Source organism: Cajanus cajan, chromosome 5 (genome assembly GCF_000230855.2).
Source record: "Cajanus cajan strain Asha chromosome 5, NIPB_CcT2T_4, whole genome shotgun sequence".
Classification (NCBI taxonomy): domain Eukaryota; kingdom Viridiplantae; phylum Streptophyta; class Magnoliopsida; order Fabales; family Fabaceae; genus Cajanus; species Cajanus cajan.
The window spans coordinates 31,529,849-31,553,549 of record NC_138521.1 but is presented as its reverse complement, the minus strand read 5'-3'; positions in this window follow the sequence as shown (position 1 = coordinate 31,553,549).

The following is a 23,701-nucleotide window of genomic DNA, read 5'->3' as shown; positions in this document are numbered from 1 at the left end:
AGATCAAGAAGAAAACACAACCAAGAGTACAAGAGGCCAAGAAAGAAAAACTAAAAAGGCACAATTAAGAAAAGGCTAAACTCAAATGGAATTTATGAGACAAACTTAAGAGTAGAAGAAAGACTCAAAAACTGAAATTAAGGCACATTAATAAAAGGAAAGCACACAAAAGAGTAATTCCTAGAATGACACTAGAATAGAATTTAGCAAGTAGGCTTAAAAGAAAAATTATGCACTTAACATGTTTGATTTATTGTCTCATTCGGCCATTAAGTATTGTCCAATGGTCTAAGAATTAACTCCAAGTGCTATGGTATGAAAGTTGGTCCAAAACTCCACAAGTCTAGCAAAGGTTCCCTTTTTCTTGTTTTTGGTTTCTTTGTTCTTTTTGGGCTTGTCCAAGTCTTGGCTTTTTTTTTTTTGTTCAAAGTCCAGCCACTTTTCTCTTTTTTTCTTTTGAATTTTATACTATTCCTTTGCTTGGGTTTTACACTTGTTTTTGGTGGTTTTGTTAGCAACTTTTTGGAGTATTCTTTCAGCAACTTACACTAGCTCAATGAGACAAAATTTGAGTGTTTTTCTTAAGTTTTTAATAGCCCATGTCCAGCAGCAAAGATAGGCATATTGAAATCAATTTCACACTCAAATTATCAAACATCATGTAGGCATACAAGTTCACCAAGGAATACACAAAAAATTGGCCGAAAATTTGAAGTAAGTATGTGTAAAGGAATTAATCACACATGATATTTTAAGTGATGTAGAACATGCTAGAACTAATTAGCATGCATGATTGACTCTCTAAAGCACATCAAGGACTCACGGCCATTTTATCAAACAAGTGGTATGCATGTCATTTTTTGTTCATTTCAAAGGCTAAGCATAAAAAACTTGGAATTTCTTTCAAGGTAGTTCAAAGAGACAAGCTTATGAAAAAACAGGATGGATTAAAAAAAATAAAAACATTAATGTATAACATGCAGCCCAAAATTTCCAGCAACTCAAAAATTTAAAGAAAAAAGCAAGAACCTAAATAAGAAAGCCTAAAATGCCAAGATGATTCACAAAGAATATATGGTATGAATCAACACATGAGAAGAGATTTATGGATCATCAAAATATGGCAATTAAGATGATTCATTTAGGCACACTTAGGAGACATGTAAGGAAGACATGACATGACCGAATATTTTTAGAGATAAAGAGATTTTTACCCTTGAAGAACCAAGGCTCTAGATACCACTTGATGGCATCCTTACTTGCATGAACTTGAGCTGATGAGCAAGGAGGAGGACGCCTTCTCCAAGGATCAAGTTCTTCAAAGGTGGACCAAGGTTTTAGGGTGGATGATGATGGAATGGACGAAAATGAAGGTTGGGCAGAAGGTGTTTGAGGAAATGCTTGAGAATGGTACTCTAGGGTTGGCTCACTTCATGATGATGAAGGCCACTTCTAGGGTTGTTTCTCTCAAGGTGGAGATGGTAGGGTTTGGCCGAAAATAGCCAAGGGTGACTAAGGAAAGATATAAAGGCACTAAAGGCTCTCTTTATATTCAATATCCAAAGTATTTACAAGGTGTGGGGTGTTGGGTATTTATAGGAGGGGAGGCATCTAGGGTTGCATTTGGAGTAGGAAAATGCATTCCAAATGAAATGCAAATGAACCCTAGATGCAACTTGGTGGCCAAGGATGGAATCTTTGGGTTTAGATTGGCTATATCTAGGTGCATGATAAGACCATGCAACCTTTGCCCTCCACTTGGGCCTAAGCCTTTCTAACACCAAAAATAGATCCAATGAACACCAAAAAAATGTGTCACCCTTCTAGTTAACACCCTAGCCCAAAATTAAAAACCCTAATCATCTAGAGCACCCCATAATACAAGGGTAAAAAGGGAAATACAAGGGAAAATAAATTCTAAGTCCTAAACACCCCAAAATACAAGGGTAAAATTGGAAATACAAGTAAAATAAATTCTATGATTAAAAAGAACTTAGGAGCTAAGGTCCAAAAGTGGCCTCACTAACCCATTCCTCTTGCCTCCTTTAATATATCACTTCTTGGTCTTCTCGGCCTTAGTGTTATTCCATCAACTAGTGTACTATCCGTACCGCAATGCCGAGCTCTAGCTCGACATCACAGCGCAAGTCAACCTCAGACATGCGCTAGGTGACGTCGATCAAGACAAGGACCGACATGCGGATAGGTCATAAACTGATCTCAGGCCCAAGGCCCAACAAAATCCTAATTCACACAAAGGTACGTGCATTACTTATACGAGACTCATACACCCACAAACACTAACTTTGGCATCAGAGTCTCTGATGTGATTCCTCTTGGAAGCACATGAACTCTTCAAGCCTTCACGGAGTTCCTTGGAAGATGCTTCAAGGAATGGAGTCTCCACAAGGCCCAAGGTGACCTAAGCTAGCGTGTAGCCAAGTCCCAAAGAAGAATAAGATCCTAACTCTACAAGGAGAAGCACTCAAGGAGGGTAGAGTAGGATGCAAAGTGACTTCAGAAGTGATGAAATTCAAAGAAGAATATCTCATCAATATATGATCCAAAGTAATACAATATCCGGCCATGGGAAGATTTATAGGAGAAATTAGGTTAAGGGTTTAAGTTGGGTTCACCTAGAGTTAAGTAAAACCATGGTATGGTTAACTTAACTCTAGGCGCCAAAATTTGAATTCTAAAATTCAAATTTTGGTGCCAACCGGCCACCCCCTCCATGTGCACTCATTTGGATGTGATTTAGTATCCATTTGAGTTGCATTTCGGTCACACCTGTCGCCACCGGCCCGAAACGGACCTCGGCGGTCGCGAAGACGGTCGAGCTCGCTTTTATTTTAGTTTTGAAAATGTATTGGATTATTAGAATGACTTGTTCTCAAACTGAGACCTTGTCGATCTTATCCAATTTATTTATTAAATGTCTCACCAATCCATGTTAATCCCAAGCGAGACCCTCCATGGATTAGCGGTTTTCATAAAAAGGAAGGGTTCGTGGAGTCGCCACCAATGTTTTACTCAAAACATTGGAAAAAGGGATAAGGCAATTGATTTTATAAATCAACTTCGGCCATTACAACCAGAGTTGGGTAAGGGAGTCGGTTACGCGTGGGGAAGGTGTTAGCACCCCACAACGCCCCTTTCGGGTTCCCTATGACAGATTATTTCTAAAAATAATAGTACAAAATTACTAAATTACCCCTATTTATTCTAAACGATTATGAACAAGATATCTACATGGCGAATAAATTAGATATGCTATGCAACAATCAGAAAGCAGTAAAAGGAAGGATTTTGAAGAAGAAACCTTTGAAGCGTGCTTTTATATATTTCGTAAAACTGGGAAGCTTTTTGGCGTTCCCTCGCTCTACAAGCCCGCTCGCTCCCTCCTATCAAATAATTTTTGACTTGGAAATCCTATGGATTTCCCTTCGACTTAGTTCGAGACTCAAGCAAAATGCTCAGAACTCAAAAACTTCGTCGGATCAACTCTCCGAGTGATTTCTAGGCAGAGCACTGCTCAAAAAACCCAGAATACTCAAGAAGAGGGTTAAAACTGTGTGTAAAAGTGTGGAATGACGTCCAATTGACGTCATATTTATAGGGAATAGGCGCAATACGGGCTACAGAATCAATACGGCCGTATTGAAATTTTTGAACTTCAATACGGTCGTATTGAAGTTCAATACGGCCGTATTGAAATTCAGAAATTTCAATGCGCCCGTATTGAGTTCACTGCGGCTGTATTGAAGCTTCAATACGGCCGTATTGATTTCAGTACGGCCGTATTGAAGTTTCAGAAACTTCAATACGCCGTATTGAGTTCACTGCGGCCGTGTTGAAGCTTCAATACGGCCGTATTAAGTTTAGTACGGCCGTATTGGGCTTCATTCCCTCCACTTCCTTATTTTAAGCTACTCTAAGACCTCTAAATCTACAGATAGCCATCCTATGGTTTTCTAGGAGTCCTTCTGGCTGACTTTCCTTCGATCTTTGAGGGTCTTCGAGTTTTATTTCCGACCCGGACAATTTTAGGGGTCTACAGCTGCCCCCCCTTTACTTAGTCGGACGGCCTTTTGGTGTACCGGCTGACAAGTAAAGGAGTTGACCCAATTGTCTGGGTGATGCGCCGTCCTTCTGACTTGTAGCGTCTTCCGGTGGAAAATTGTCGAGTAGCCTCTCCAGGTTTTGCTTTGCTTGCTGCCCAAGCTTGAAGCTGTGAGTACCGCCTCTCCAGGCTTAGCTTCACTCTTTGTTCGAGCCGGAAGCTAAGTACCCTTGTGACAACGGTAGCAGTGTGAGTTTCGCCTCTCCAGGCTTAGTCTCGCTCTTTGTTCGAGCCGGAAACTAAGCACCTTTGTGACGAAGGTGAGCAGTGTGAGTTTCGCCTCTCCAGGCTTTGCTTTGCTTGCTGCCCAAGCTGGAAGCTGTGAGTACCGCCTCTCCAGGCTTAGCTTCACTCTTTGTTCGAGCTGGAAGCTAAGTACCTTTGTGACGACGGTGAGCAGTGAGTACCTCCTTTCCAGAGATAGCTTCGCTCATTGCTCGAGCCGGAAGCTGCATACCTCCGTGTTTGTGACGACGGGGGTAGCGTGAATATCTCCTTTCCAGGGATTTGTGATGATTTTGTCTCCACAGTCCACGATGATGCTTCGACGGTTGTTTTTTTGATTTTTGTGCCACTGAGGGCTGGATAACGCAGGGATCCGTCTAGGGGATGTGCAGTTACTCATAGGTTCTTGTGTCCCAACTTTCCATTGCGTAGTTGGTGCCCACTGGGGAATTTCTGATTCCTTAGGGGTGCAGACACAAAGATGCTCTTTCTGATGTGAGCGGTGCCTTATGATTGGCTGACGTCCTTTCGACGTTGGTGGAGTATCCCGGTTATCCTTGTTCGGGTGTCTCTTTTGGTTTTCTGATTTTTTGCTGCCTCTGTGTAGGCTGTTATTCGCTGGGGATTCTGGATGTTGATTTTGTCTCCACAGTCCACGATGCTGCTTCGACGATTGTTTTTGATTTTTGTGCCACTGAGGGCTGGATAACGCAGGGATCCGTCTAGGGGATGTGCAGTCATTCACAGGTTCCTGTGCCCCAACTTGCATTGCATTGTTGGTACCCTTGGGGAATTTCTGACTCCTTGGGGTATAGACACAGATGCTCTTTCTCTCTGAGTTGAGCGATGCCTTATGTTTGGCTGACGTCCTTTGACGTTGGTGGAGTATCCCGGTTTATCCTTATTCGGGTATCTCTTTTTGATTTTCGGATTTTGTTGCCTCTGTGTAGGCTGTTATCCGCCAGGGGATTTTGTCATTGGTTGTGATTGGCCTCTTCTGTTAGGCAGATCATCTTGATGTTCAATGATAGGCTGAGAGCCGGATTCCGCTTGGGGAATGATTATTGATCTTTTCGATTTTTTTCTCTTTTTTGAAAGAGTGCCTCTGAATAGGCGAATTATCTTGATGTTTGATGATTGGCTGAATGCCGAATTCCTCTTGGGGAATGGTTATTGATCTTTTTGATTTTTTTTCTCTTTTTGAAGGGGTGCCTCTTGAGTAGGCGACTGGGGATTTGAAGTTCAGTGTTCGGCTGAGTGCCAAATTCCGCTTGGGGAATGGTTATTGATGTTTTTTTGATCTTTCTCCTTTTGCAGGGATGCCTCTGAGTAGGCGACTGGGGAATGTGGGATCTTATGTATCCCAGAGTATTATTTAGGAAGCCTCTGCAGGCTTAGCCTCACTCAGCGCTTGAGTCAGAGAGCTATCTTCCACTGAGGAAGTTTTAAGTCCTTTGACTAGATATACTGCTTGGGTGATCGTGCTTCCATTGGGAATGTCGTCGATCTTGCTTTGATAGCTCTCGCTGGGGATTTGTTCCGTGAGCTTGAGTTGAGGTTTCTCTGGGGAGTATTATTTCTGCGAGCCTCTCCAGGCTCATTTACTCTGTACAGTTGGGGGAGTATTATTTCTGCAAGCCTCTCCAGGCTTTAGTTATTCTGAGGAAGTATTATTTCTGCAAGCCTCTCCAGGCTTAATTATTCTGAAAGAGTATTATTTCAGCAAGCCTCTCCAGGCTCAATTATTCTGAGAGTATTATTTCGGCGAGCCTCTCCAGGCTCAATTATTCTGTATGAGTATTGTTTCGGCAAGCCTCTCCAGGCTCAGTTATTCTGTATGATTTGTTGGATTTTCTGTATTTTGCCCTTTTTTCGATTTTGGCTTTTTCTGTGTTTTTGCCTTTTTGTTGATTTTGGCTTTTTCTGTATTTTTGTTGATTTTGCCTTTTTTGTTGGTTTTGGCTTTTTCTGTACAGAAATGTCTCAGTTATTATGAGAGAGTATTATTTCGGCGAGCCTCTCCAGGCTCAATTATTTTGAGAGAGTATTATTTCGGCGAGCCTCTCCAGGCTCAGTTATTTTGAAAGAGTATTATTTCGGCAAGCCTCTCCAGGCTCAGTTATTCTGAGAGTATTCTTTCGGCAAGCCTCTCCAGGCTCAGTTATTCTGAGAGTATTCTTTCGGCAAGCCTCTCCAGGCTCAGTTATTCTGAGAGTATTCTTTCGGCAAGCCTCTCCAGGCTCAGTTATTCTGAGAGTATTCTTTCGGCAAGCCTCTCCAGGCTCAGTTATTCTGAGAGTATTCTTTCAGCAAGCCTCTCCAGGCTCAGTTATTCTGTATGACGCTGTTGATTTTCTGAATCTTTGCATTTTGTTTGCTGCTGTCATACACAAGCAATTTTTTCTATTTTTTCTATTTTATGCAATTGCCTCATGACGAGGTCTTTGAAAATTTCTTTATGGCCAATACGGCCGCATCCATTTCAGTACGCCCATGTTTGAGTTAAAAATTTGTTCATAACCCCAATTTTAGTACGGGTGTACTGAACATGGTACGGGCGCATTGTTTGTTTGTTTGTTTTTTTTTTTTTTTTGATTGTTTTTTTCAATAAACAGAGAATAAGTGATCTTCCAGTACACCTATCATCTGTATGCATGTATGCGGTATGATGCACCTAATTCTATTTGACTCTTTTTTCAAAAGAATTAACCGATGCGTTTTTGTGTTTGGATTTTGCCATTCCTCCAGACGGACTGTGCTCTGCCGATTTTTGTTACCGAGGAATGATGCATATTTGATTTTGGTGTCATCAACCAAATGATTCTTCCCTTTCTTTAGAAGATGTGTCAACCCTCCTATTGACCACTATATCTCCATGTTTCCACAAGATTATTCAAAAATCGTTTGGGACAAGAGAGAAAAGAAGGAAATGATATATTTTCAAAAGTTTGTGTTTTAGAGGGGATTTATTTTTATTTTGAAAAATGGTCTTTGTAAGAATGGCTGGCCATGGTAGGCTTATTGTGTTTAGGTTTGTTTGTTTAAACACTTATGAGGTTAAGCACATCTTTGTTATTAATGATTGTGCTTTGACAACTTGGATAGCTTTTCTTGAGCCCCTTTGTTGAATTCAATTGATGGTACCATCATGGATTTATTCTGTTTTTTCCTTTTTTGATGGCTCTTACTTTTGCCTAAAACACCCATTTGTGGTGTCTTAGCGGGCTTTTGTTTTTATTCATTATTTTGTAACCCTAATTTTTGCCTAGGTCACCCTTTTGTGGGATTCCTAGCGGGTCTTTTGCTCTTATTTTGTAACCCTAACTTTTGCCTAGGTCACCCTTTTGTGGGATTCCTAGCGGGTCTTTTGCTCTTATTTTGTAACCCTAACTTTTGCCTAGGTCACCCTTTTGTGGGATTCCTAGCGGGTCTTTTGCTCTTTAGGATTTCTTTATCCATGATGGCACTTATTGAGGCCAAGAAAAGGTGCTCCAAGTCGTTATGCACATTTCCACATAAAAATGATGCGGGTTTATTATTATCAAGATGATTTTAACCTCATTCATGTTTATTCAAACAGGGTTAAATAACGTGGTTTAGATTTTTATTGCGAGCAAGAAAAGAAGCAATAAAGAAATAATGAAGAATGATTTTATTATAATCATAGTGGAAACATGTGCCCTATCGAGGCTCGGGGGTCGGGCTGTCCCCGAGGAGTGATCTCTAATAGTCATCAGGTTTACACATCCCTATTAGAAGGAAAAGAACACTTGATGACGACAGCTGGCCTTGACGTTTGTGAACCAGCCTTCCTAAAGATCTGGCTTAAAGAACGTCGAGAAGGATCTTGATTCCTCTTCGTTCTTTGATCTTTAACAGGGTTGTATCCTAACCCTTGTTTCCCCGGATTGTCCTTGATAATGGGTAGCTCCGGGATTCCTTGGGAGTCCTTGCCTAATCCTTGTCCTGGCAAGTATCCGTTCTTTGTGAGCATATGAGCTACCTTCTTTATTTCTCGGGGAAACGTTTCAACATTGGCAATTTCCAATGCTTGGAAGGCGGTTTCCAAAGCTTCCTCTGCTGCATCCACATAAGGTATGTTGGATGGCTTGCTGATGAGTATGTCGTCTTCAGCTTGCATGGTCACCAGTTTGTCACCCACTATGAACTTGACTTTCTGGTGGAGCGTAGAGGGAACAGCTTTCGCATCATGAATCCAAGGTCGGCCGAGGAGACAGCTGTATGCGGGAGTGATGTCCATCACTTGAAATTCGACGTTGAAGATAGTGGGTCCAATTTGGATTGGAAGATTGATCTCTCCCACCACTTCTCTTTTAGATCCATCGAAGGCTCGAACGATCATGTTGCTCGGGCGCATTTGGATTCCCTTGATTGCCACTTGCTCGAGCGCTCTTTTTGGCATTACGTTCAAGGAAGATCCATTATCTACCAAGACTTTAGCGATGTGATACTCCTTGCACTTTATAGAGATGTGCAAGGGCTTGTTGTGGTTTGATCCCTCGGCGGGGATTTCTTCATCGATGAAGGTGAGGTGATCATTAGCCTTGATGTGACTAACAATCCCCTCAAACTCGTCTTGGGAGATAGTGTGCGACACGTATGCCTCGTTCAAGACTTTCAACAGAGCTTGCCGATGCGGTTCGGAGCATAGGATCAACGACAACAGCGTAATCTTTGCTGGCGTCCTATGAAGTTGATCCACGATGGAGTACTCGCTCTGTCGGATAAATTTTAACAGCTTGTCAGTCTCCTCCTCGGATTCTTTTTCCTCGGTTTTCTTTTCTTCTTTTTCTTTATTCTTGGGGGCTTTGTTATGAAGATCATCGGGAGTGTAGATCCTAACACTCCTAGTCATGCCCCCAAGTCCAGCGATGTTGGAGATATCGCTGTCGGCAGAAGAGTGGATGTCGTATATCCACGGCACAGCCTTATTTGATTTGTAAGGGAAAGGCCTTGGAACTGTGATCCTTAATGGTGTTGGACCTTCCCCTTTGTTTGTCTTGATTACCAACAACGGAGTTGACGTGTGCTCGCTTGACGCGGTTGTTGGCTTACACTTGATAACGAACGGCGTGTGATCCATTCTTTGAATATACGCATCGATTATTTCTTTCTTTTTATTAATGTTTATTAATGGATTACTAGGAGAGATGTATGAATGACTCCTAGATCTCTCCATGATCTATATGCATGATATGAGATGATGAGGTTGAATATGCATGCATAGTGTTTATTCAACTAAGCATTATCATGTTTTTAGGATGTCCCTAAGATGATGCATGATATTGCTTGGTTTGGATAAATAACCCTTTTTTTTCCTTTTGGGTATTTTGTATCTTTTTTGTATTTATTTTTTGGGTGAAAAGGGAAACTACCTATATGAATGTGATGAAGGTAGATGTTAACACCATGCAATGGAAGATTCTTATTCCTATTTATTTTTATTTTAAAAGAATAGGAATGTTGTATGTTTAAAAGGTGCAAATATATGCTCATACAATGTCACACATAAAAAATGCACACACAATTCACTCATCCACGAACAGTCACGAGCGAATCACGAGGTAGGGGTATCCTGCAGAAATGGTGCATATTCAAGGTAGGTTCTAACTGTTCTCACCAGTCCAAGGCCCCCAAGGTGCCCCCATTATAGGGACCCAATTCCTCTCATCGTAGGTCGATGGAAAGCTCCAACGCACCGTCGGACTCAAGTTCATGGTTATCACCTTGAGTGATGTTTTCCGACAACGGTCTACGGGCACCTATAGACCCATTCGACAACCGGCCGTACTAACATCCACTCCCTATGGTTAATCACTCATGCCCCCGGGTATAGAGGGAACTGTTGTGTGCAAAGGTTTGTGTACAGTTTGTATTTCAAACAATTGCGGAATTTAAACATACAACAGTTATTTAAAGCCATATAATAAATCATGTTATCATACAAGCAAGGGGTAACGAAGTAATTTTAACTATTATTTGTTAAAAATAATCTGTCACTAAATGGGACTGACTCTCGAAGCTTCCCCAGCGGAGTCGCCATCTGTCGCCACCGGCCCGAAACGGGCCTCGGCGGTCGCGAAGACGGTCGAGCTCGCTTTTATTTTAGTTTTGAAAATGTATTGGATTATTAGAACGACTTGTTCTCAAACTGAGACCTTGTCGATCTTATCCAATTTATTTATTAAATGTCTCACCAATCCATGTTAATCCCAAGCGGGACCCTCCATGGATTAGCGGTTTTCATAAAAAGGAAGGGTTCGTGGAGTCGCCACCAATGTTTTACTCAAAACATTGGAAAAAGGGATAAGGCAATTGATTTTATAAATCAACTTCGGCCATTACAACCAGAGTTGGGTAAGGGAGTCGGTTACGCGTGGGGAAGGTGTTAGCACCCCACAACGCCCCTTTCGGGTTCCCTATAACAGATTATTTCTAAAAATAATAGTACAAAATTACTAAATTACCCCTATTTATTCTAAACGATTATGAACAAGATATCTACATGGCGAATAAATTAGATATGCTATGCAACAATCAGAAAGCAGTAAAAGGAAGGATTTTGAAGAAGAAACCTTTGAAGCGTGCTTTTATATATTTCGTAAAACTGGGAAGCTTTTTGGCGTTCCCTCGCTCTACAAGCCCGCTCGCTCCCTCCTATCAAATAATTTTTGACTTGGAAATCCTATGGATTTCCCTTCGACTTAGTTCGAGACTCAAGCAAAATGCTCAGAACTCAAAAACTTCGTCGGATCAACTCTCCGAGTGATTTCTAGGCAGAGCACTGCTCAAAAAACCCAGAATACTCAAGAAGAGGGTTAAAACTGTGTGTAAAAGTGTGGAATGACGTCCAATTGACGTCATATTTATAGGGAATAGGCGCAATACGGGCTACAGAATCAATACGGCCGTATTGAAATTTCTGAACTTCAATACGGTCGTATTGAAGTTCAATACGGCCGTATTGAAATTCAGAAATTTCAATGCGCCCGTATTGAGTTCACTGCGGCTGTATTGAAGCTTCAATACGGCCATATTGATTTCAGTACGGCCGTATTGAAGTTTCAGAAACTTCAATACGCCGTATTGAGTTCACTGCGGCCGTGTTGAAGCTTCAATACGGCCGTATTAAGTTTAGTACGGCCGTATTGGGCTTCATTCCCACCACTTCCTTATTTTAAGCTACTCTAAGACCTCTAAATCTACAGATAGCCATCCTATGGTTTTCTAGGAGTCCTTCTGGCTGACTTTCCTTCGATCTTTGAGGGTCTTCGAGTTTTATTTCCGACCCGGACAATTTTAGGGGTCTACAACACCATGTGCATGTGTGCACATGGCCGAAATGCACCTTCAAATGTCATACTAATGACATTCAAATGAAGTGAACATGTGACCTAAATTAACCCTAAATCTTAATAACCATGAAATGAAATTCCTATGCTATATGGCCGAAAATACAAGGCCCAAAAGAAATACAAGGCACCAAGGCCCAACCCTATACTAACCCTAATCTACTTGGGCTTGAGTCAAAGCCCAACAAAACAAAGTGGTGGGCTTTCCTTGGACTTGGGCCCACTCTTCATGTAACATCCTTGCCATAGCCCTAGTAGTTGGGCCCTTAGCCCATGGGCCTCCTCCATCATCCCCTCCCTCTTGAAGAGGATTTGTCCTCAAATCCAAAGCATCCTCCTCTTGGGTAGCTAGTCCTGTAAAAAGAGACAAATCAGAAACATTGAAACTAGAACTAACACCATACTCAGAAGGGAGATCTAGGACATAGGCATTATTATTGATTTTCTGAAGGATTTGGAAAGGATCATCCCCTCGAGGACTAAGTTTTGACTTTCTTTCGGAAGGAAACCTATCCTTCCTAAGGTGGAGCCAAACCCAGTCACCTTCCTTGAAGATAACCTCTTTCCTACCCTTATTATTATATTTTTGGTATTTTTCTGTTTGGGATTGAACATGATCTCTAACCCTCTCATGTAATTTCTTGACAAACTCAGCCCTAGATGTCCCTTCTTTATGAATAAAGGAAGCAACATCGGGTAGGGGTAATAAATCTAATGGAGTAAGAGGATTAAAGCCATAAACAATCTCAAAAGGAGACATGTTAGTGGTCTTGTGAACCACTCTATTGTCGCCACCGGCCCGAAACGGGCTTTCGGCATTCGCGATGGATGGTTGGACTCTTTTATTTGTTTAAAAATATGGATTGCTAGAATGACTTATTCTCAAACTGAGACCTTGTCAAACGAGCAATTTTATTAAAAGGCTCACCAATCCATGTTAATCCCAAGCGGGACCCTCCATGGATTAGCGGTTTTCATAAAAAGGAAGGGTTCATGGAGTCGCCACCAATGTTTTACTCAAAACATTGGAAAAAGAAGTTTAAGGCAATCGATTCAAAAATCGACTTCGGCCATGACAACCAGAGTTGGGTAAGGGAGTCGGTTACGCGTGGGGAAGGTGTTAGCACCCCACAGCGCCCCTTTCGGGTTCCATATGACAGATTATTTAAAAATAATAGTGCGAAATTACTAAATTACCCCTATTTATTCTAAGCAATTATAAATTAACTATCTACATGATGACAGTTTAAATATGTACACACAGAAAGCGGTAAAAGAAGGGACTTTAAAGAGATAAACCTTTGAAGCGTGCTTTCTTATATATCTTGACAGAAATTGGGAAGCGTTTTGGCGTTCCCTCCCTCTACAAGACCGCTCGCTCCCTCCTATAAAATTTTAACTATGGAAATCCGGAGGATTTCCCTTCGACTAGGTTCGAGACTCAAGCAAATGGCTCGTGACTCAAGAACTTCGTCGGATCAACTCTCCGAGTGATTTCTAGGCAGAGCACTGCTCAAAAAAACCCAGAATACTCAAGAAGAGGGTTAAAACTCAATAAAAAAGTGTCGAATGACGTCCAATTGACGTCATATTTATAGGGATGAGGCGCAATACGGCCTCTAGGGGTCAATACGGTCCGTATTGAAGTTTTGAACTACAATACGGCCGTATTGAATTCAGTACGGCCGTATTGAAGTTCAAAAAACCTTAATACGGCCGTATTGAGTTCAGTGCAGCCGTATTGAAATTCAGTGCAGCCGTATTGAGTTCAGTGCAGCTGTATTGAAGTTCAGAAACTTCAATACGGCCGTATTGAGTTCAGTGCGGCCGTATTGTAGTTTAAAATGTTCAATACGGCCGTACTGAACTTTTGGGAGGCCGTATTGGGCTTCATTCCCTCCACTTTCTTATTTTTTGCTACTCTAAGACCTCTAAACCTACAGATTGTCGTCCCACGGTCTTCTAAGAGTCCCTTTGGCTGACTTTCCTTTGATCTTCGAGAGTCTTCGAGTCTTATTTTCGACCCAGACAATTTTAGGGGTCTACAGCTGCCCCCCCTTTACTTAGTCAAACGGCCTTTTTAGTGTACCGGTTGATAAGTAAAGGAGTTGACCCAATTGTCCGGTGAATAAGGCCATCCTTCCGACTTGTAGTGTCTTCCGGTGGAAAATTGCTGAGTAGCCTCTCCAGGTTTTGCTTCACTCGTCGCCCGAGCCGGAAGCTGCAAACCTCCGTGCTTCTGAACACTCTGGTAGCGTGAGTACCGCCTCTCCAGACTCAACTTCACTCGACGCCCGAGCTGGAAGTTGTGAGTACCCGCCTCTCCAGGCTTAGCTTCGCTTGCCGCCCAAGCTGGAAGCTGTGAGTACCCGCCTCTCCAGGCTCTGCTTCGGTGCTTCTAACATCCTAGGCAGTTGAGTTTGCCCTCTCCAGGGTTAGCTTCGCTTGCCGCCCAAGCTGGAAGCTGTGAGTACCCGCCTCTCCAGGCTCTGCTTCGGTGCTTCTAACATCCTAGGCAGTTGAGTTTGCCCTCTCCAGGGTTAGCTTCGCTTGCCGCCCAAGCTGGAAGCTGTGAGTACCCGCCTCTCCAGGCTCTGCTTCGGTGCTTCTGACATCCTAGGCAGTTGAGTTTGCCCTCTCCAGGGTTAGCTTCGCTTGCCGCCCAAACTGGAAGCTGTGAGTACCGCCTCTCCAGGCTCAACTTCACTCGACGCCCGAGCTGGAAGTTGTGAGTACCCGCCTCTCCAGGCTTTACCTCCGTGTTCTTGACAACCTCGGGGTAGTTGCATACCTCCGTGTTCCTGACAACCTCGGGGTAGCTGAGTATTGCCTCTCCAGGCTATACCTCCGTGTTCTTGACAACCTCGGGGGTAGTTGCATACCTCCGTGTTCCTGACAACCTCGGGGTAGCTGAGTATTGCCTCTCTAGGCTTGTGCATACCTCGGTGCTCTGGACATCTGGGTAGCGTGAGTTTGCCCTCTCCAGGGATTTGTGATAGTTTTGTCTCCACAGTCCACGATGCTGCTTCGACGACTGTTTTTGATTTTGGTGCCGCTGAGGGCTGGATAACGCAGGGATCCTTCTAGGGGATGTGCAGTTACTCATAGGTTCTTGTGTCCCAATTTTGCATCGCGTAATTGGTGCCCATTCAGGAATTTCTGTTTCCTTGGGGTGTAGACACAAAGATGCTCTTTCTGAGATGAGCGGTGCCTTATGGTTGGCTGACGTCCTTTTGACGGTGGTGGAGTATCCCGGTTATCCTTATTCGGGTGACTCTTTTTGTTTTTCTGGTTTTGTTGCCTCTGTGTAGGCTATTATCCGCTGGGGATTTTGTCATTGATTTTGTCTCCACAGTCCACGATGCTGCTTCGACGGTTGTTTTTTATTTTGATGCCGCTGAGGGCTAGATAACGCACGGATCCGTCTAGGGGATGTGCAGTTACTCATAGGTTCCTGTGTCCCAACTTTCCATTGCGTAGTTGGTACCCATTGGGGAATTTCTGATTCCTTAGGGTGCAGACACAAAGATGCTCTTTCTGATGTGAGCGATGCCTTATGATTGGCTGACGTCCTTTCGACGTTGGTGGAGTATCCCGGTTATCCTTATTCGGGTATCTCTTTTGGATTTTCTGATTTTTGCTGCCTCTGTGTAGGCTGTTATCCGCTGGGGATTCTGGATGTTGATTTTGATTAGCCTCTTCTGTTAGGCATATCATCTTGATGTTCAATGATTGGCTGAAAAGCCAAATTCCGCTTGGGGAATTGTTATTGATCTTTTGGATTTTTTTCTTTTTTGAAAGAGTGCCTCTGAGTAGGCGAATTATCTTGATGTTTGGTGTTCGGCTGAGTGCCGGATTCCGCTTGGGGAATGATTATTTGTCTTTTGTGATTTTTCTTGAGGGGGTGCCTCTGAGTAGGCGAGTGGGGATTTAAAGTTTATTTATCCCAGAGTATTATTTAGAAAGCCTCTTCAGGCTTAGCTTCACTCATCGCTTGAGTTGGAAAGCTACCTTCCACTGAGGAAGTTTAAGTCCTTTCGACTTGGATATTCTATTTAGATGATCAAGCCTCCCTTGGGAAATTTTGCTGATCTTGGTTTGATAGCTTTCACTGGGGAATTTGGCCCGTGAGTGGAAGCTGAGGTTTCTCTGGGGAGTATTATTTCTGCGAGCCTCTCCAGGCTCAGTTATTCTGAGAGAGTATTATTTCGGCGAGCCTCTCCAGGCTCAATTATTCTAAGAGGGAGTATTGTTTCGGCGAGCCTCTCCAGGCTCAATTATTCTGAGAGAGTATTATTTCGGCGAGCCTCTCCAGGCTCAATTATTCTGAAGGAGTATTATTTCGACAAGCCTCTCCAGGCTCAGTTATTCTGAAGGAGTATTATTTCGGTAAGCCTCTCCAGGCTCAATTATTCTGTACGAAGAATTGGTTTTTTGTTCAGCCCAAGAATGCGAGCTGAGACGTCTTTTGGAGAGTATTATTTCGGCAAGCCTCTCCAGGCTTAATTATTTTGTGGGAGTATTATTTCAGCAAGCCTCTCCAGGCTCAGTTATTCTGTGGGAGTATTATTTCGGCAAGCCTCTCCAGGCTCAGTTATTCTGTATGAGTATTATTTCGGCAAGCCTCTCCAGGCTCAGTTATTCTGTACGATGAGTTGCTTTTCTTGTTCAGCCCAAGAATGCAAGCTGAGATGTCTTTTGAAGAGTATTATTTTGGCAAGCCTCTCCAGGCTCAGTTATTCTGTATAATTTGTTGGATTTTCTGTATTTTGCCTTTTTGTTGATTTTGGCTTTTTCTGTGTTTTTGCCTTTTTTTGTTGATTTTGGCTTTTTCTGTGTTTTTTGCCTTTTTTGTTGATTTCGGCTTTTTCTGTATTTTTTGTTGATTTTGGCTTTTTCTGTATTTTTGCCTTTTTTGTTGGTTTTGGCTTTTTCTGTACAGAAATGTCTCTGAGGAGTATTATTTTGGCAAGCCTCTTCAAGCTCAGTTATTCTGAGAGAGTATTATTTCGGCGAGCCTCTCCAGGCTCAATTATTCTGAGAGAGTATTTTTTTGGCGAGCCTCTCCAGGCTCAGTTATTCTGAGAGAGTATTATTTCGGCGAGCCTCTCCAGGCTCAATTATTCTGAGAGAGTATTATTTCGGCAAGCCTCTCCAGGCTCAGTTATTCTGAGAGTATTATTTCGGCAAGCCTCTCCAGGCTCAGTTATTCTGTACGTTTTATTGATTTTCTGAATTTCTGCATTTTGTTTGCTGCTGTCATACACAAGCAATTTTTCTATTTTTTCTATTTTATGCGACTGCCTCATGATGAGGTCTTTGAATGTGCAATTAATGTGCGTGATGCACAAAATGCAAGTTTAATTATTTTATTAATTTGTTTTTTTTTTTTTTTTTTTTTTTTTTTTTTTTTTTTTAGAAATGAATGGCTCCCCCTATCCTCTTCTTCTTGGAGGAATTTTTGTCATCGACGTGAGGGAGGATTTCTGTTATTGCCAATACGGCCGTTATTCATTTCAGTATGCCCGTATTGAATTGAAAATTTGTTCATAACCCTAATTTTGGTACGGGAGTACTGAACATGATACGGGCGTATTGTTTTTTCTGAAGTTTATATTTTTTGTTTTTTTCAATAAACAGAGAATAAGTGATCTTCCATTACACCTATCATCTGTATGCATGTATGCAGTATGATGCACCTAATTCTATTTGATTCACTTTTCAAAAGAATTAACCGATGCGTTTCTCTGTTTGGATTTTTGCCATTCCTCTAGACGGGCTGTGTGCTGCCGATTTCTGTAACCGAGGAATGATGCATGAGATGGGCGTCATCAACCCAGTGATCCTCCCCTTCCTTTAGAAGACATGTCAACCCTCCTATTGACCACTATATCTCCATGTTTCCACTAGATTATCCTAAAATCGCTTGGGACAAGAGAGAAAAGAAATGAAAGGTATATATTTTTTGAAAGTTTGTGTTTTAGAGGGGATTATTTTTATTTTGAAAATGGTTTTTGTAAGAATGGCTGGCCATGGTAGGCTTATTGTGTTTAGGCTTGCTTGTTTAAACATTCATGAAGTTAATCAAACCTTGTTATTGACGTTGTGATTTGACAACTTAGATAACTTCCCTTGAACCTTTCTTTTTGAATTCGGTTCATGGTACCATCATGGATTTCTTTCGTTTTTTGATTGTCCTTATTTTTGCCTAAAACACCTCTTTGCGGCGTTTTAGCGGACTTTTGATTTTTGTTCATTTTTGCAACCCTAACTTTTGCCTAGGTCACCCTTTCGTGGGATTCCTAGCGGGTCTTTTGCTCTTATTTTTGCGCAGCCCCCTTTTTGGGTTTCCTGCCGAGCTTTCTTTTATTTTAAAATATTTCTTTTTATCCATGATGGCACTTGTCGAGGCCAAGGAAAGGTGCTCTAAGTTGTCACGCACACTTCCACATAAAAATGATGTGGGTTTATTGTTATTAAGACAATTTTAACCTCATTCATGCTTATTCAAACAGGGTTAAAAATAATGTGGTTTAGAGATTTATTGCAAGCAAGAAAAGAAGCAATAAGAAATAATAAAGAATGATTTTATTATAATCATAATGGAAACATGTGCCCTATCGAGGCTCGGGGGTCGGGCTGTCCCCGAGGAGTGATCTCTAACAGTCATCGAGTTTATACATCCCTATCGGAAGAAGAAAAACACTTGATGACGACAGCTGGCCTTGATATTTGTGAACCAGCCTTCCTAAAGATCTGGCTTAAAGAACGTCGAGAAGGATCTTGATTCCTCTTCGTTCTTTGATCTTTAACGGGGTTGTATCCTAACCCTTGTTTCCCCGGATTATCCTTGATAATGGGTAGCTCCGGGATTCCTTGGGAGTCCTTGCCTAATCCTTGTCCTGGCAAGTATCCGTTCTTAGTGAGCATATGGGCTACCTTCTTCATTTCTCGGGGAAATGTCTCAACATTGGCGATCTCCAATGCTAAGAAGGCGGTTTCTAGAGCTTCCTCTGCTGCATCCACGTAAGGTATGGTGGATGGCTTGCTGATGAGTATGTCATCTTCAGCTTGTACGGTCACCAGTTTGTCATCCACTATGAATTTGACTTTCTGGTGGAGCGTAGAGGGAACAACTTTCGCATTATGAATCCAAGGTCGGCCGAGGAGACAGCTGTATGCAGGAGTAATGTCCATCACTTGGAATTCGACATTAAAGATAGTGGGTCCAATTTGGATTGGAAGATTGATCTCTCCCACCACTTCTCTTTTTAGAACCGTCGAAGGCTCGAACGATCATGTTGCTCGGGCGCATTTGGACTCCCTTGATTGCCATTTGATCAAGCGTTCTTTTGGGCATCACATTCAAGGAAGATCCGTTGTCTACCAAGACTTTTGCGATGTGATACTCCTTGCACTTTACGGAGATGTGCAAGGGCTTGTTGTGATTAGGTCCCTCGGCGGGGATCTCTTCATTGGTGAAAGTGAGGTGATCATTAGCCGTGATGTGACTAACAATCCCCTCAAACTTGTCTTGGGAGATGATATGCGACACATATGCCTCGTTCAAAACTTTCAACAGAGCTTGCCGATGTGGTTCGGAGCTTAGGATCAACGACAACAGCGTAATCTTTGCTGGCGTCCTATGAAGTTGATCCACGATGGAGTACTCGCTCTGTCGGATAAACTTTAACAGCTCGTCTGTCTCCTCCTCGGATTCTTTATTTTCCTCGGTTTTCTCCTTTTTCTTTTTCCTTTTCTTTATTCTTGGGAGCTTTATCATGAAGATCATCGGGAGTGTAGATCCTGCCACTCCTAGTCATGCCCCCAAGTCCAGCGATGTTAGAGATATCGCTGTAGGCAGAAGAATGGATGTCGTATATCCACGGCACAGCCTTATTTGATTCGTAGGGGAAAGGTCTTGGAGCAGTGATCCTTAATGGTGTTAGACCTTCCCCTTTATTCGTCTTGATTACCAACAACGGAGTTGATGTGCGCTCGCTTGGCGCGATTGTTGGTTTACACTTAATAACAAATGGCGTGCGATCCATCTTGAACATACGCATCGATTATTTCTTTCTTTTTATTAATGTTTATTAATGATTTATTGGGAGGGATGTATGAAATGCAAACCTAGATCCCTCCATGATCTTTGATAAGAATGCATGACATGAGATGATGACGTTGAATATGCATGCATTGTGTTTATTCAACTAAGCATTATCATGTTTTTAGGATGTCCCTAAGATGATGCATGATATTGCTTGGTTTGGATAAATATCATTTTTCTTTGTTTTTTGAATATATATTTTTTTTTGTATTTTTAGGGTGAAAAGGGAAACTACCTATATGAATGTGATGAAGGTAGATGTTAACACCATGTAATGGAAGATTCTTATTTCTATTTATTCTTATTTAAAAAGGAATAGGAATGTTGTATGTTTAAATAATGCAATGTATGCTCAAACAATGTCACATAAACAATGCACAAACAATTCACTCATCCACGAACAGTCACGAGCGAATCACGAGGTAGGGGTATCCTGCAGAAAAGTGCATATTCAAGGTGGATCTAACTGTTCTCACCGGTCTGAGGCCCCCAAGGTGCCACCATTATAGGGACCCAATTCCTCTCGTCGTAAGCCGATGGAAAGCTCCAACGCACTGTCGGACTCGAGTTCATGGTTATCACCTTGAGTGATGCTTTCCGACAACGGTCTACGGGCACCTATAGACCCATTCGACAACCGGCCGTACTAACATCCACTCCCTATGGCTTACCACTCATGCCCCCGGGTATAGAGGGAACTGTTGTGTGCAAAGGTTTGTGTGCAATTTATATTTCAAACAATTGCGAGAATTTAAACATACAACAATTATTAAAGCCATATAAATAAAGCATGTTATCATACAAACAAGGGGTAATAAAGTAATTTTAACTATTATTTGTTAAAAATAATCTGTCACTAAATGGGACTGACTCTCGAGGCTTCCCCAGTGGAGTCGCCATCTGTCGCCACCGGCCCGAAACGGGCTTTCGGCATTCGCGATGGATGGTTGGACTCTTTTATTTGTTTAAAAATATGGATTGCTAGAATGACTTATTCTCAAACTGAGACCTTGTCAAACGAGCAATTTTATTAAAAGGCTCACCAATCCATGTTAATCCCAAGCGGGACCCTCCATGGATTAGCGGTTTTCATAAAAAGGAAGGGTTCATGGAGTCGCCACCAATGTTTTACTCAAAACATTGGAAAAAGAAGTTTAAGGCAATCGATTCAAAAATTGACTTCGGCCATGACAACCAGAGTCGGGTAAGGGAGTCGGTTACGCGTGGGGAAGGTGTTAGCACCCCACAGCGCCCCTTTCGGGTTCCCTATGACAGATTATTTAAAAATAATAGTGCGAAATTACTAAATTACCCCTATTTATTCTAAGCAATTATAAATTAACTATCTACATGATGACAGTTTAAATATGTACACACAGAAAGCGGTAAAAGAAGGGACTTTAAAGAGATAAACCTTTGAAGCGTGCTTTCTTATATATCTTGACAGAAATTGGGAAGCGTTTTGGTGTTCCCTCCCTCTACAAGACCGCTCGCTCCCTCCTATAAAATTTTAACTATGGAAATCCGGAAGATTTCCCTTCGACTAGGTTCGAGACTCAAGCAAATGGCTCGTGACTCAAGAACTTCGTCGGATCAACTCTCCGAGTGATTTCTAGGCAGAGCACTGCTCAAAAAAACCCAGAATACTCAAGAAGAGGGTTAAAACTCAGTAAAAAAGTGTCGAATGACGTCCAATTGACGTCATATTTATAGGGATGAGGCGCAATACGGCCTCTGGGGGTCAATACGGTCCGTATTGAAGTTTTGAACTACAATACGGCCGTATTGAATTCAGTACGGCCGTATTGAAGTTCAAAAAACCTCAATACGGCCGTATTGAGTTCAGTGCAGCCGTATTAAAGTTCAGTGCAGCCGTATTGAGTTCAGTGCAGCCGTATTGAAGTTCAGAAACTTCAATACGGTCGTATTGAGTTCAGTGCGGCCGTATTGTAGTTTAAAATGTTCAATACGGCCGTACTGAACTTTTGGGAGGCCGTATTGGGCTTCATTCCCTCCACTTTCTTATTTTTTGCTACTCTAAGACCTCTAAACCTACAGATTGTCGTCCCACGGTCTTCTAAGAGTCCCTTTGGCTGACTTTCCTTTGATCTTCGAGAGTCTTCGAGTCTTATTTTCGACCCGGACAATTTTAGGGGTCTACATCTATTATAGGCAAACTCCACATGAGGGAGGTAGTCATCCCATGACTTTTTATTGCCCTTGAGGATTGCCCTCAACATAGTCCCTAGAGACCTATTTACTACCTCAGTTTGCCCATCAGTTTGGGGATGACATGTGGTAGAAAATAGAAGTTTAGTTCCTAACCTTGCCCAAAGAGTTTTCCAAAAGTGGCTTAGGAACTTAACATCTCTATCTGAGACTATAGTCTTAGGTAACCCATGTAGTCTCACAATTTCTTGAAGGAATAATTTAGCAATGTGACTTGCATCATCCACTTTGTGGCATGGAATAAAGTGTGCCATTTTGCTAAAACGGTCCACTACCACAAATATGGAATCCTTTCCTCTTTGGTTTCGAGGCAATCCAAGGATAAAATCCATGGAAATATCTACCCAAGGAGAAGAGGATATATGCAAGGGGGTATATAGCCCATGAGGTTTAGTGGTAGATTTTGCTTGTAAACAAGCAATGCAACTACTACAAAACCGTTGGACATCTCTCTTCATATGAGGCCAAAAGAATTTCTCTCTCAAAAGTGAAAGAGTATTCTCAATTCCAAAATGCCCCATGAGCCCACCCTCATGGCTCTCCTTAACCAAAAGTTTTCTAATAGATCCTTGGGGTATACAAAGTTTGTTTTCTTTAAAAAGGAACCCCTCAGAAATATAGTAACCTTGGTAAGGTTTTTGAATATATAAAGAATAAAAGTTAGCAAAATCAAGGTCTTTCTCATACAAATCCTTGATGTCATCAAACCCTAGTATTTGAGAACCTAGGGTGTTCAATAAAACATGTCTTCTAGACAAAGCATCAGCTACTACATTTGTAGAGCCTTTTTTATATTTAATGACATAAGGAAATTGTTCTAAATACTCAACCCATTTTGCATGTCTCTTATTTAATTTATGTTGACCCTTCAAATATTTAAGTGATTCATGATCACTATGTATGACAAATTCTTTGGTTACAAGATAATGTTCCCAAGTTTGAAGGGCACGAACTAAAGCATATAACTCCTTGTCATAGGTGGGGTAGTTCAAGGCAGCCCCATGAAGTTTTTCACTGAAATAAGCTATGGGGTGACCACCTTGTAACAATACAGCCCCTATGCCAAGACCTGAAGCATCACATTCTAGCTCAAAAGTTTTTGAAAAATCAGGCAAAGCTAGAACAGGTGCTTGAGTAAGTTTAAGCTTAAGTTCGTGGAAAGCTAAGTTATGTTTTTCCTTCCATTCAAAAGCCACATCCTTCTTCACCAACTCGTTGAGAGGTGAAGCTAATGTAGAGAAGTTAGGAACAAAACGTCTATAAAAGCTTGACAAACCATGGAAGCTCCTAACTTCACTAACATTAGTAGGAATAGGCCATTCTTGGATGGCTTTGATTTTCTCGGGGTCCACATGAACCCCATTTTTGCTGACCACAAATCCTAAGAAAATAACATTATCCACACAAAAAGTGCACTTGTCTACATTGGCAAACAAGTGATTGTCTCTAAGGACAAGAAAGACTTGCCTTAGGTGATCCACATGATCACTTAGACTTTTGCTATAGATTAAAATATCATCAAAATAGACTACTACAAATCTACCAATGCAATCCCTAAGGGCATGATTCATTAACCTCATGAATGTGCTAGGTGCATTAGTAAGCCCAAAAGGCATTACTAACCATTCATATAGTCCAAAT